This window comes from Micropterus salmoides, unplaced genomic scaffold, assembly GCF_014851395.1.
Source record: "Micropterus salmoides isolate LMB-PRFRI ecotype aquatic unplaced genomic scaffold, ASM1485139v1 Ms_hic_scaffold_18, whole genome shotgun sequence".
NCBI lineage: Eukaryota > Metazoa > Chordata > Actinopteri > Centrarchiformes > Centrarchidae > Micropterus > Micropterus salmoides.
This window is the reverse complement of record NW_024040928.1, coordinates 26,302,630-26,313,841: the sequence shown is the minus strand read 5'-3', so window position 1 is coordinate 26,313,841 and position 11,212 is coordinate 26,302,630. Positions and strand designations below refer to the sequence as shown.

The following is an 11,212-nucleotide window of genomic DNA, read 5'->3' as shown; positions in this document are numbered from 1 at the left end:
CTGGCTCACCATCGCGCGCGTAGCCGGATTTGCGTGCGCGTCACCGAAAAATAAAGAAGAAGAGGAGGAAGGAAGGAGAGGGAGAGAGGTAAACCCGCCGTCTTCTTCCTCTACCACTGCTGCAGTGTCTGATTCTCTCTCCACCATCTTCATCATCACCGCCATCATCATCCTCTTCTCCCTCCTGTCTGTGTGTCTGGGCCCCCCCCCCTTCTCCTCCCTCCCCCTCCCTCCTCCTCCTCCTCCATCCAGTGAAGGCACGGCCAGATATCACGGCGACAAAAGAGAGATAGAGAACGAGGTGTAGAGAGACCTTCACAGGCACTGAGAGTGAGAGAGAGAGCGAGAGAGAGAGAGAGAGAGAGAGAGAGAAGGAGGCTGCAGACTTTCCGACCAGAGAGGAAGAGGAGAGGAGGAAGAAGAGACAGAGGTAGAGGAGTCTCCATCTTCGCCATTTCAGTATGTTATCCTTTCTGTCTTCTCTGGTATTCTATAATAATAGGCTACTCTGAGGCTTCTGGCGCTCCGCGTGCGCCCTTCTATGGCCTCCGCAGCTCCGGTCACCTATATGATGTTCCTGTTGTGTGTCAGTCGTGCGTCTGTTGTTTCAGAGCTCAGATCCGTTGACTGTCTTCTATGATGATTTTCTATAATATTCTTGAGCTCTGACAGATGTCTGTGCCGCTCTGCACGCGCCCGGACAGGGACGTTGTCTGCTTTAGTGGCTCTGTGGTGTTCCTGTAACACTCCTACAGTGTGTCAGTCGTGCTTCCGTTGGTTAAAGGCTGAGTTTTGGTGACAGTCTCGTGATATTCCTATTATGTTTTCATATTTTTAATGAAGTTGCTTGTTTCTATGCTGGTATTTCATATACATTGCTTTGTTTTGAGTTGACAGTCTCATGTCTTAAATTTAGTTTAATATTCACAGCTTCCCGGTGGTTTCCCTGCTGTAGTGTGTGAGCTGTTGATCTGTAGTGACCTTATGTCACCTTTTCATTACGTTTATGCTCATGTTTTATTATCATAGTTATATAATATCTGTATTATTACTTTCAGGTGCTCAGTGCTCTATAATATCCTTTTATGTCCTTGTAATATTCCCGAAATGTTTCTACAGGGTGCTCTGAAGCCTGTATAGCTCGGTATAGTGGCTATAGGATAGACATTAATAGGATATGATAATCCAGGCTGGGACCACTGTGTATAATATTATGTATTCCTACTGGGTGTCAGAGATCGTCAGTGTTCCTATAATATTGCTATAATTCTTCCACCGTGAGCTGAAGTGTATCTGTGCTACCAGTTAGTGGGTCTGCAGTGACCTTAACGCACCTTTTGATTAAGTTTATCGCCTCTGTTTTCACTTGATAATGTAGCATATACACATAGCATCTATTTCATCATCTTAGTTTTTACCTGAGACTATAATATTAATGAGAAAATATTATTAATTTTCTTAAATCTTTCCATCAGACTTTTTTGACTCATAGTTAAATGCAAGTAAATTAACATAAGTTTATGTTGAAGAAACACTTGACTGAAGTAACAGAACTGAAATAAATAAATATTATAATCAATAATTTAAATAACTCTACTTCAGTTGGAGTAAATAGGACTATGGGAGAGGGAACTTACTGTAGCTGCCAGGTGCTGAAAGTAATGTACGTGAAGTAATAATACATACATACATTTTTGAATGAATGACTGAAAGTTTATTGTTGGATTATTTTAACTTGACGTAGCCTACAGAAGTTAATTGAGAAACACAGCTTGCTGAAGGGTGAGATCTTGCGTTGATACCCTTTGAATGAAAACATGCTTTATTTAAACATTTTTTGTTACTGATGTTTACATTAACTATAATCCATTTCCTGTGTTCTGTAACAATAGTTTGCATAATGTTTTGCATATCAAAGTGTCAATATTAGTACATGGAACAAGTATGGAAGTACATTTACATTACATTTATTCATTTGTGAGACACATTTGTATGAATGAGGTGCAATCAAAGCAACAGCAGAGCGACAAATAATAAATGTGACTTAGACCCAAATACATTATTCTATCAAACAAAAAAGTACAAAGGTGAAATTTCCCCCTAAAGCTGCACGAATTAATGCTCCTATAGTAACAGTGGCTCAGATTATGTGTGACGTTAAAGAGGTTGCTTGAAATGATGAACCCCCAGAGAAATGTGACCAACTCTGCAATTTCCCCTCAGCTCTACAGAACATTTTAGTGTCTTTCAGCTCATTGTCTTTTGTTTTGCAACCCTTAACTTTACTGTTATGATTTACTCACACAGCTCTCATAAGCGTTGTTTTCGGCCACAGTAAGCAGCTGATAAATCCGCTGCCTACGCTACCTGCCCAGCACCAAACGTCAGACATACAAAGTTACCTGGTGTTAACATAGCATAACATTTAGCTGAGACAGCCAAATATTTCTCTCAGGAGCTGGTGGAGACCAAACCGAAGCTAAAAGGAAAGTGAATATTAGACTTAGATTCATCAGGTGGACGCAAACACAACTCCAAATTATTGTTAATGCTCGTCAATGTTTGCCAAAATAACCTACTGTATGTCGGTGCTTCCCTTTTAACAATTATCTGTAAAAGTTTGTTCTCCGGAGAAAGATGGCTGCACATCCAATTTAAGCTTTACCAAATGATTTTTTGTCTTGTGGTATCCAGTTTGTCAGTTTGCTTGCTAGTTATTTTTCTAGTCAGTTGCTTGGGTATTTTGCTTAGTTCAGTCAGTTAGCCCGTGTTCAGGAAACAGCTTTCCTTAGAAGTGATGGATTCCAAAAATGGTACACCAGCATTATATCATTACAAGAATATTGGTTGAGGGACTTCTGCCCTTTGACCCGCTCTTCATTGGTTTTTGTTGTGTAAATACTGAGATCAGAACTCGGCTGAAAAGTAATGAAAGAAAAACTCCTGCACTCCTTTATTTAAACTCCTTTATCTCCTGTCTGCTCTCTGCAGAGACCGAGTCAGAGACGGACCTGAGCTGGTGATCATTCATCACTGCAGAACAAAATAAACCTTCCTCCTCTCTGCGACACCACCTGTGTGTGACAGAGCATATTAAACGCAGGGTCAGCTTACAGTTGACCGGTCATACCACACTGCTGGTCACAGATAAATTCTCCATCCACACCTGTAGGTCTTTTCACCTCACAGCTCAGTCACAGACCAGATGCAGTTCTCTGTGATAAACTTTTGCTGTTGTGTTTCAGCGTCACTGATTAAATGTTCAGTTTCTTTGCAACCTGGGTGTTGCCATGTTTCTGTAGCTGCACAGCTTGTAGTCATTCCTATTTGTTCTGGTATCTTTTCACACACTCACTTAATTAGCAAGATCTGTGGTTGCTACAACATCGTTGAATGCAGCTTTACAGCAAAGTCCAGGGAAACATTCCACCAAATCTGCAATATGCAAGCAGGGATTTGCAACACGAGATTGTTTCCTCTCGCTCAATTTGGCGCATTTCACAAATTAAAACAATGGGCACATACTTCTGCATGAGCATGAGACAAATTGTGAGTGACAGTCGTTTGTCGAACATGACACTGCCACCATTTGCAATCTGCGTGTTGCAAACACATTTTTCTGTCATTATGACCACAAATCCTGTTCCTTAACACTGCCTTTGAATCCTATCCTCACCCAAACAAAGTGCAGATACTCGGCTGCTTAAAGCTGGGGTAGGCAATTTATTTTACAAGCATTTTTGTGTGCTGTTTGTTGAAGTGCTCTTTACGTCCCGACAGCAATCAATAAATCAAATTCTCTGACACAAAAATGTGGCTGTTGCAGGACTGTTATAAGCCTACCTGTGCACACTCTGCCCGTGCACATAAACATGTGTGTTAGCTTTGAAAGGAGGCTTCAAGGAAGGGGGTGGGATTTTTTTTTCATTTGGACATTTCGTTCTGTCTGTTGCTATAGTTCTCCAAAACTGCCCAGCTTTATTCAGACCTCATATCTTCAGTATATCTGCTCAAGTTGAAGTACAGAGGCTGACCAACTGGCTCAATAGGCTGCTTCTTCTGAACGCCATGGCCTGCTCAGTATTCCAGTCGCCATCCATCCATGCTTATATATCTACACTAGTCCTACAAATAGCTACTAATTAGCAGACCTCATCTTCTCCATGCATGAGTCGTGTCCCTTGACCTGTCTTAACAAAGAGAAAAAATGGTTTGAATATTCTGCAGAGTCATCAGATGGGCCCCCCTCTCAATAACCATTACACTGCTCTTAGAAAGCAGGACAAATTGCACATTAAATAGTTCACTAAGCAAACATTAGCCACATTAATGTGAGGACATTCAATTCAGACTTGTGTTGCAAGGCCAGAACCTGCAACCTTTACGCTCACATTGTACAGAACAATAGACTGGCCATGATGTGGAGCTCGCACTAAATAGAAAGTTAATAAACTCGGCGTTACTTTGTGAAATTCTACTATGAACAGAAGTGAGCAGATGAAGAAAATATGTTGTCTGTTCTGCTGTGAAGTTCAGTTTTATGTCACAACCAGTGTCAAATTAGACATGCCAAATACTGCTCCATTAATATTAAAACAAGTTGACCAAAATCTCTGGCATGCAGGAAATCTATCCGATCTTTGGTGAGCCACATTGTTGATTCTTCGGGCATGATCCGGCATCGTGACCTCAAACTGCACATCAGATGACAACCGATCTGACAGAAATTCGGCCCGATTCTAAAATTTGTCTGGGGCGACCAGCTCAGGACTGAAATCTGCCAGTGTCTGCCCGGCATTAGAGAAATGTTACTAAGTCCAACCCTAGAGGAAAAGTAATTTATGAGACATTGGCATGAGACGAGGCGCATGTCTGAAAGGCGTTCAACAGACTGTGTTGCTCCATGATGGAGGTTCAGCTGGTTGCTGTCGAGTCTGTGATGAAACTGTCAAGTTGAACCGCTGAGACCTCATCTGAACTACCTGTCTGTCTGTCCGTCTGTCTGTCTGTGGTTTATTAAATCTGAGCTGCTGCCAAGACACCCATCAATCTGATTAACTCGTTCTGATCAATGGCAGTCAGCAGCGCTCACACACGCACACGCACAAACACACGTAGCAGAAGGCATCATCCATATTATATTCTGGAGCTCCGAGTGACTCATAGAGCAAAAACCACACACATACGCTCTGAGCAACACATTTACACACACACACATTTTTAATGATTCATCTTGGGTAGATCCTGTAGATCGTGAAGTGTGTGTGTAAAATCGTTCCTGTGAATGGCAGACTGACTGCTGGTTTCTGTGGAATCCAATTTAGAGCTGCGATTAATGCAAAAACTTTTTAAATTTGCTCCATCTGCTGTGACCTCTGACCTTTGATGTCCTCATAGTTTCCTCTGTAAGCTATCTCTTATCTCTGATCTGAGGGGTTGTCCATCATCGATGTGAGCGAGAGTCTGTCTGGATGGTCATTTGTGCAGGTTTCTAGTCTTGAAAAAGGGGACACATTACTGAATCAGTTGTCCGTTCCCACACACTAATTCAAACAGCAGTAACGATTGTAGATCTCTGTTGCCACTGACGACCTGCCTCGTCTGCTTGTTACAGATCATTAAAGCTTCACCCACTGACCACATCCACTCCTCGACCTGTCAATCACAGAGCAACGCCCCCGTGCTCTGCACTGACAGAGGTGAAGGATGGGGGAGGGAGGGGCCACGTCTACATTATGAAAAACGTCTGTTTGAGACTGGGCATGTGAACCTGTGGTTAAATACACCAATTAGTACCATCGACACTATTAAACCACACTTTCATTTTAAAGAAATGTATAATTTTCTTCAATGCAGTGCAGTAAGCTGGGCAGTATGCTGATTTAAGAGGTCAGGGGAACTACTGTGGCCAGCAAGCTAACTGCTATCTGAGCACAACTCCCCAAGCTTCTTTGTACTGGGCTGTTTACTCCCCTCTGGCATGTTGCTCTCGTTTCATTTATTAGTTGTGTTGGAGAAGAGAAAAAAAATGCCTTCAGAGCCAACAAGCTCACTAACTGTTAGTTAAGCTCATCACTCTGTCATGTATGCGTGGGTTCAGACTACATGATATCAGCCAGATAATAGCCCGACCCGACAGACGCGGGGCGTCGGGGGCAACAATTGATGGCTTTATTCTGTGTAGTGGATGACATCCAACGCCTCATCTAACGAGCGTGTCACAATTTGTTTTGCCTTCCACGACAAATTCCATGACGTCTTTCATGACGTTGACCAATAGGGAGCACAGAGCGCAAAGTGAAAGAGGGACCATGTGCTGCAAGGTGGAAACTGTGAAAGGTCACAGTCGTTTGTTCTTCCTTTTCTTTAGGCTTTTCTGACAGCCAGTATCAGACACATATTGCTTCGTACGCCATTGTTTGTTCTTGTTACTGGAAGTCGGTCCCTAGCACCTCCTTCTTCCCTAGCACATCATGAAAGACTGAAAGCCATGATGAGTCGGGTATCAACGTGTAGTCTGTGAGGTCTCTCTGTGAGTCGCAACAAGAATTTATGACACTTCTGAAGTGTGAACCCACCCATAAGAGGGCAGTAAGTTCAAACAGCTTATTCAAACAGTGTGTTTGTATTATGGAGTCCTGTCTCATAACTGTGTCAGTGTAGCTCCCCTCCAGCTTAAATCTCAAACACAGGGCGTTCCTTTGGTTATAGGCATTTATTCACACTTTCACGTTGCCAAGCATGCCGTGAGAACTAGACAAAACAAAATACACAAATAATAAAATGAGTCTGATGCTATACAGAGCATTCTCATTGAGAATAATCATCAAATAAATAATCACAAACACAAAATAACATACAAATCCATCACTTTTTTTTAAACGTAAATTTTTGGAGGTGTTGGTCGGGAAGCAATGTTAGCTTCTTCCATTTTGTACTCTTTGGCTCTCCGTTCCATCACACGTCAGCACTGTTAAGGCGGCTTGATACAACAGCGTATATCTGTGTCAAAGTTCACCAAAGTTAAAGTGGAATCTCTGCACAAATTTACTTTTTCTTCCCCGTTATATTCCTGACTTTTCCCTTGGAAGGCACTGCGGCAGGGAAGTTACAGTATGTTGATGCCATTTAATGCCTCGCGATAAACTGCTGGAAGACTGTCCCAGAAGCAAAATCCTCCATGTGCAATCTTTTCTTTTGTGTTGCTAATCACAGTAGATGTTTCCTGCAGGCCTCCAAACATGAAACTGATTAAACTGAAACTCAAGTCATTGGAGAAAAATCAAGTTATTGAGAAGCGTGTAATCACTTGCTATTCGTCAGGTTATATTTGCATAATAATGAATCATAATAAACTGATTTGATGACTCACAGATTGTTAGTCCAGGAATTACTTTAGGCCTTGGGAAGCCTTTTGAGGTCTTGAGACCTTGAACCAGGTGACTCTTTTACAGCGCTGCAGTCGTCTGACAACCGAAACAGGTGATTTTTGTCACTGTGAAAAACCCACTTGAATGTAAAACAAATTCAGCCTGCAGACATGTAATATTGCGACTGTGTGCAGATACTCACACAGTAGGAGCTCCTGCTATGAGGTGAATATCCTCTGACAGAAGATAGTCTGAGGGCTGAAGAGGACTTTATCTCTTCTGAAGTGCTGACATGAAACCACAGACCTGGTCATCGCGCTGGGGAGTGCAGGCGTTTGTGTCTGCAGTGTGACTGCTTCACATTCCTACATTTACAGGGCTTATAGGGTGAACATGGAGTGTACCAGGGTTCATTATAGCCAGTAAACCCTGCAGGGGAATCAGGCAAGTTCATGTGAGGAGTCGGCACATGTATCCAACCATTTATGGAAATGAGGAAATCTCAAAAAGACTTTCAAAATTGGAAAGAAATTGGAAATAGGAGTTATTTTCTTAGTTTTTTTTATTAGGGTACCTACTTCAAGATGATAAGTAATAAGTAATGTAATTTTTTAAGGCCCGCAATCAAATGCAAAAAACAGACAATGAATACACTGGACAATAATGCTTTAAAAACAAACAAACACAAAAAATACTGAATGCAGTTGGTTATAAAAGACGAGATACGAAAAAAAAAGCAAGTGCAGGAATGTAATTTACTATGCTAATGTAGAATTCCCATGTGCTTCGGTCTGAATTCAGCTGTGATCGTATCTGCAGATCACAGTGAGCTGCTGCTGCTCGGGCTCTCTCTCTGTGATTGGTCAGAGGTTAATTGACACAGCTAATCACCCGATCAGTCCAGTCTCCATGGAAACCAGGAGTGGGGCTGATGTAGTCGGGCCATCACGCCAGGCTTAGCTTAGCTGCCACCGCTTTTTGTGTGAGTGTGTGTGTGTGTGTGTGTGTGTTTACCCCACAAACTGTACTGCAGAACAGTTCGTGCCTCAGTCTGTCACAGTGCAATGCATTTAAAGTGCGTTCTGCATTTTTTGAGCAGCTGCTTGTTGCTAACATGCTGCCTAATACACAATATATATAGTAGATATATTAATTTATAGTATTCTTTAGTGGTTCAAAGAAGTTTCTGATCCTTTCCTAAAGTAAAAGTAGCAACTCCATTATTGTCCTGTTTAATGCATTACAATTATATTTAGGTGCATAAATACAAAGTATTATCAGGTAAATATACTCAAAGTCAGGTTGAGACGCTCGACCTCTTTGGATACTTTTAAAGTTGTTTTCAGTCAAATACTTCCAAAATGTCGACAGTGATGATTGATACAGTCTTGTGTTAACCTTTCAGTATAGCAGCCGTAGCAGATGTTATGTGAGATATTTCACTGGATACGTGAAACATTTGACCTGTTACTGTCACTAACTGATAAGTCAGGGGATCACCAAAGTCATCAGGCTTAATCCCCTGGGGGAGCACAAATGTCTGCACAGAATTTCCTGGTTAGATATTTGCGTTTGGACCAAAGTAGCGGACCAACCTGAACAATCAACATCGCCGTCTCTGGAGTGCTTGATCATGTAGGCAGTTTATGTCCAACACAAACTCTCGCTTGTTGTACAGACAGACAGACAGACAGACAGACAGACAGACAAAACAGACAGACACACAAAACAGATGCAGCACTGCACCTCTCTCTCTCTCTCTCTCTCTCTCTCTCTCTCTCTGTCTCTCTGTTCATTTGTGTTGTTTGGTTTGTGCACTGCAGCGTCACATCACACACCAGGTGTTTCTGTTTGTTAGGTTTGATAAAAGTGCTCTGCTGTAATAAAACACAGAGCTGCTGTCTGGCTCTGCTGCAAACACGCACCTCACCTGGCTGCTGTGTGTGTGTGTGTGTGTGTGTGTGTGTGCTTTGTTTGGACTCACAAACATTTGCCTGTGAGTGTTTGTGTTTGTATGTGTGTTGCAGACTCTTCAGGGCTGAAACTGGAACATTTTTAGGAAGTTGTAACATATGACTAACACCCATTTTTAAGAATGCAATTGTGTCCTCAGGTTGTTGGGTTGTTTTTTGATGTGAATTAAATTTACTACAATTAGTTTTTCTTTAATTGGCTGGGAACTGCTTTATAGACTAACCTGGGTGGTAGGTCGAAGTAAACAAGCTACTCACCTCTGCAAGAACATTAATATTGTATGTAAACTATTTCCTTCTTAAAGCACATTTATACAGCTTTTGCCCAGAAATGTGTACAGAAGATCCTATTTTATTTATCTCAATTTTAAAAGACGCTTAGATGTTTTTTCTCCTGCAAATCACCAAAACCAGCTTAACGAGCTGCTACAACAGAAGGCATGATCTACAAATCTCTGCACCATGAAGTCACTTGCATTTTAATTCATCCCCAAATTCTCTGGGCGGCTCTGTCCAAAACCACACGCTCTGCATATTTAACATCATGTTAAATACCACAAAGGAGGGTTTCACTTTTTCTGTTTCATGTATTTTCCAGATTTTATTAGGATTTCAATATGATAACAGTACAAGAAATCATTGATTGACATTTGTTGGTTTGTTATCAGAGGGTCCATGAAGGTCAGACAAATTGTGCTATGATAATATTCTTTTCCTCAAAGCGTGCGTCACAACCAATTCCTACTCGACTAGTGGGGGCGAGTGCTTTCAGTTCAGCAGTGCTACAGCAGCAATGGCGGCTTCACTAGACTGTGCAACACATAAATCACCCAGCAGATTAGTCTGTACCATGAATAAAAAAAGAAAATACTTGCTTCTAATTGGTGGTGTCTATTAAAAATATTTTTCAGGCACCTATAGACATACAGTAGTTCTGGTTAAGCACTGTTCTCAATCAGTACTGACGTTATATTAAAATACTTTTATTTAGAAAATAATTGACTTTGATGGAGGAAACTCAGACTCGCTCAGTATTTCACTAACTAGTCACCCAAGCACATTATGTGATTGTTAAGTGAGCAGTTAGAGCAATAAGTAAAAAAAATGGTGTCATCAATGCGAGGTGTTGTGATGGCTTTGATCCACAGGCGGTGCTGCAGCCTCCAGTCACCCGTTGAAGTGGAACAGTACCAGACTGTGTTCAGAGACAAAAATCACTCAGGTTTAGAGTGAATTTTTGCTGGGTGAACCTCTGTGCTCTACTGCTGTTCTACATGTCTGTGTGTGTGATGATGATATAAGTATTTGTATGTGTGTGTGTGTGTGTGTACATGCGTGTACATTGATGTGTGTGTCCATGTGTCTCAGCATAGGGGAGCTCTGCATCATGTTGTATCAGACAGGCAGAGTGTTGGACTGAATACTAAACAGCAGGAAGCTCCTCTTCACACAGTGCCAACGGCGGAGCGGGGGGGGGGGGGGGGGGGGGGGGGGGGTTGGCTTCTGGGGCTTCAGCCCTGAATGTTTTCTCAAAAGCCCTGAATCTTTTAGGTTATTAAAAAAATTAAACTTTGTTTCATATCCCCTCAGCCTGTCTGACTCATAAATCAATAGCTCTTTTAATGGGGAAATATCACCATCTCAGATATTGGTCCCTCCTATTGTCATGGGGTTATTGTCTTTTTGTGTGTCTGTTTCCGTCACTCGTGTCAACCTAAGGAGCAAGCTTGCTCCCTAGCTAGCAAGGAACAGACTATGTAAATAACAACGTTTTTTCCGGCGGAGGTAGATGTACACACATCAGGGCTTAGTCCAAACTTTAAAGCCATTTGAGATCGTAAAATGCCTAAAGATCCGTGCATCATCTGG

General features: G+C 41.9%; 1 protein-coding gene across 1 annotated transcript in view; it reads left to right on the top strand.

Moving 5' to 3' along the window:
- Window positions 1–226: 226 nt before the first annotated feature.
- Window positions 227–11,212, top strand: part of myt1la (myelin transcription factor 1-like, a) — a 66,383-nt gene continuing 55,397 nt past the window's right edge. The window contains 1 exon segment of the mRNA XM_038726520.1: window positions 227–459. The gene's annotated coding sequence lies outside the window, so the exon portion shown is untranslated.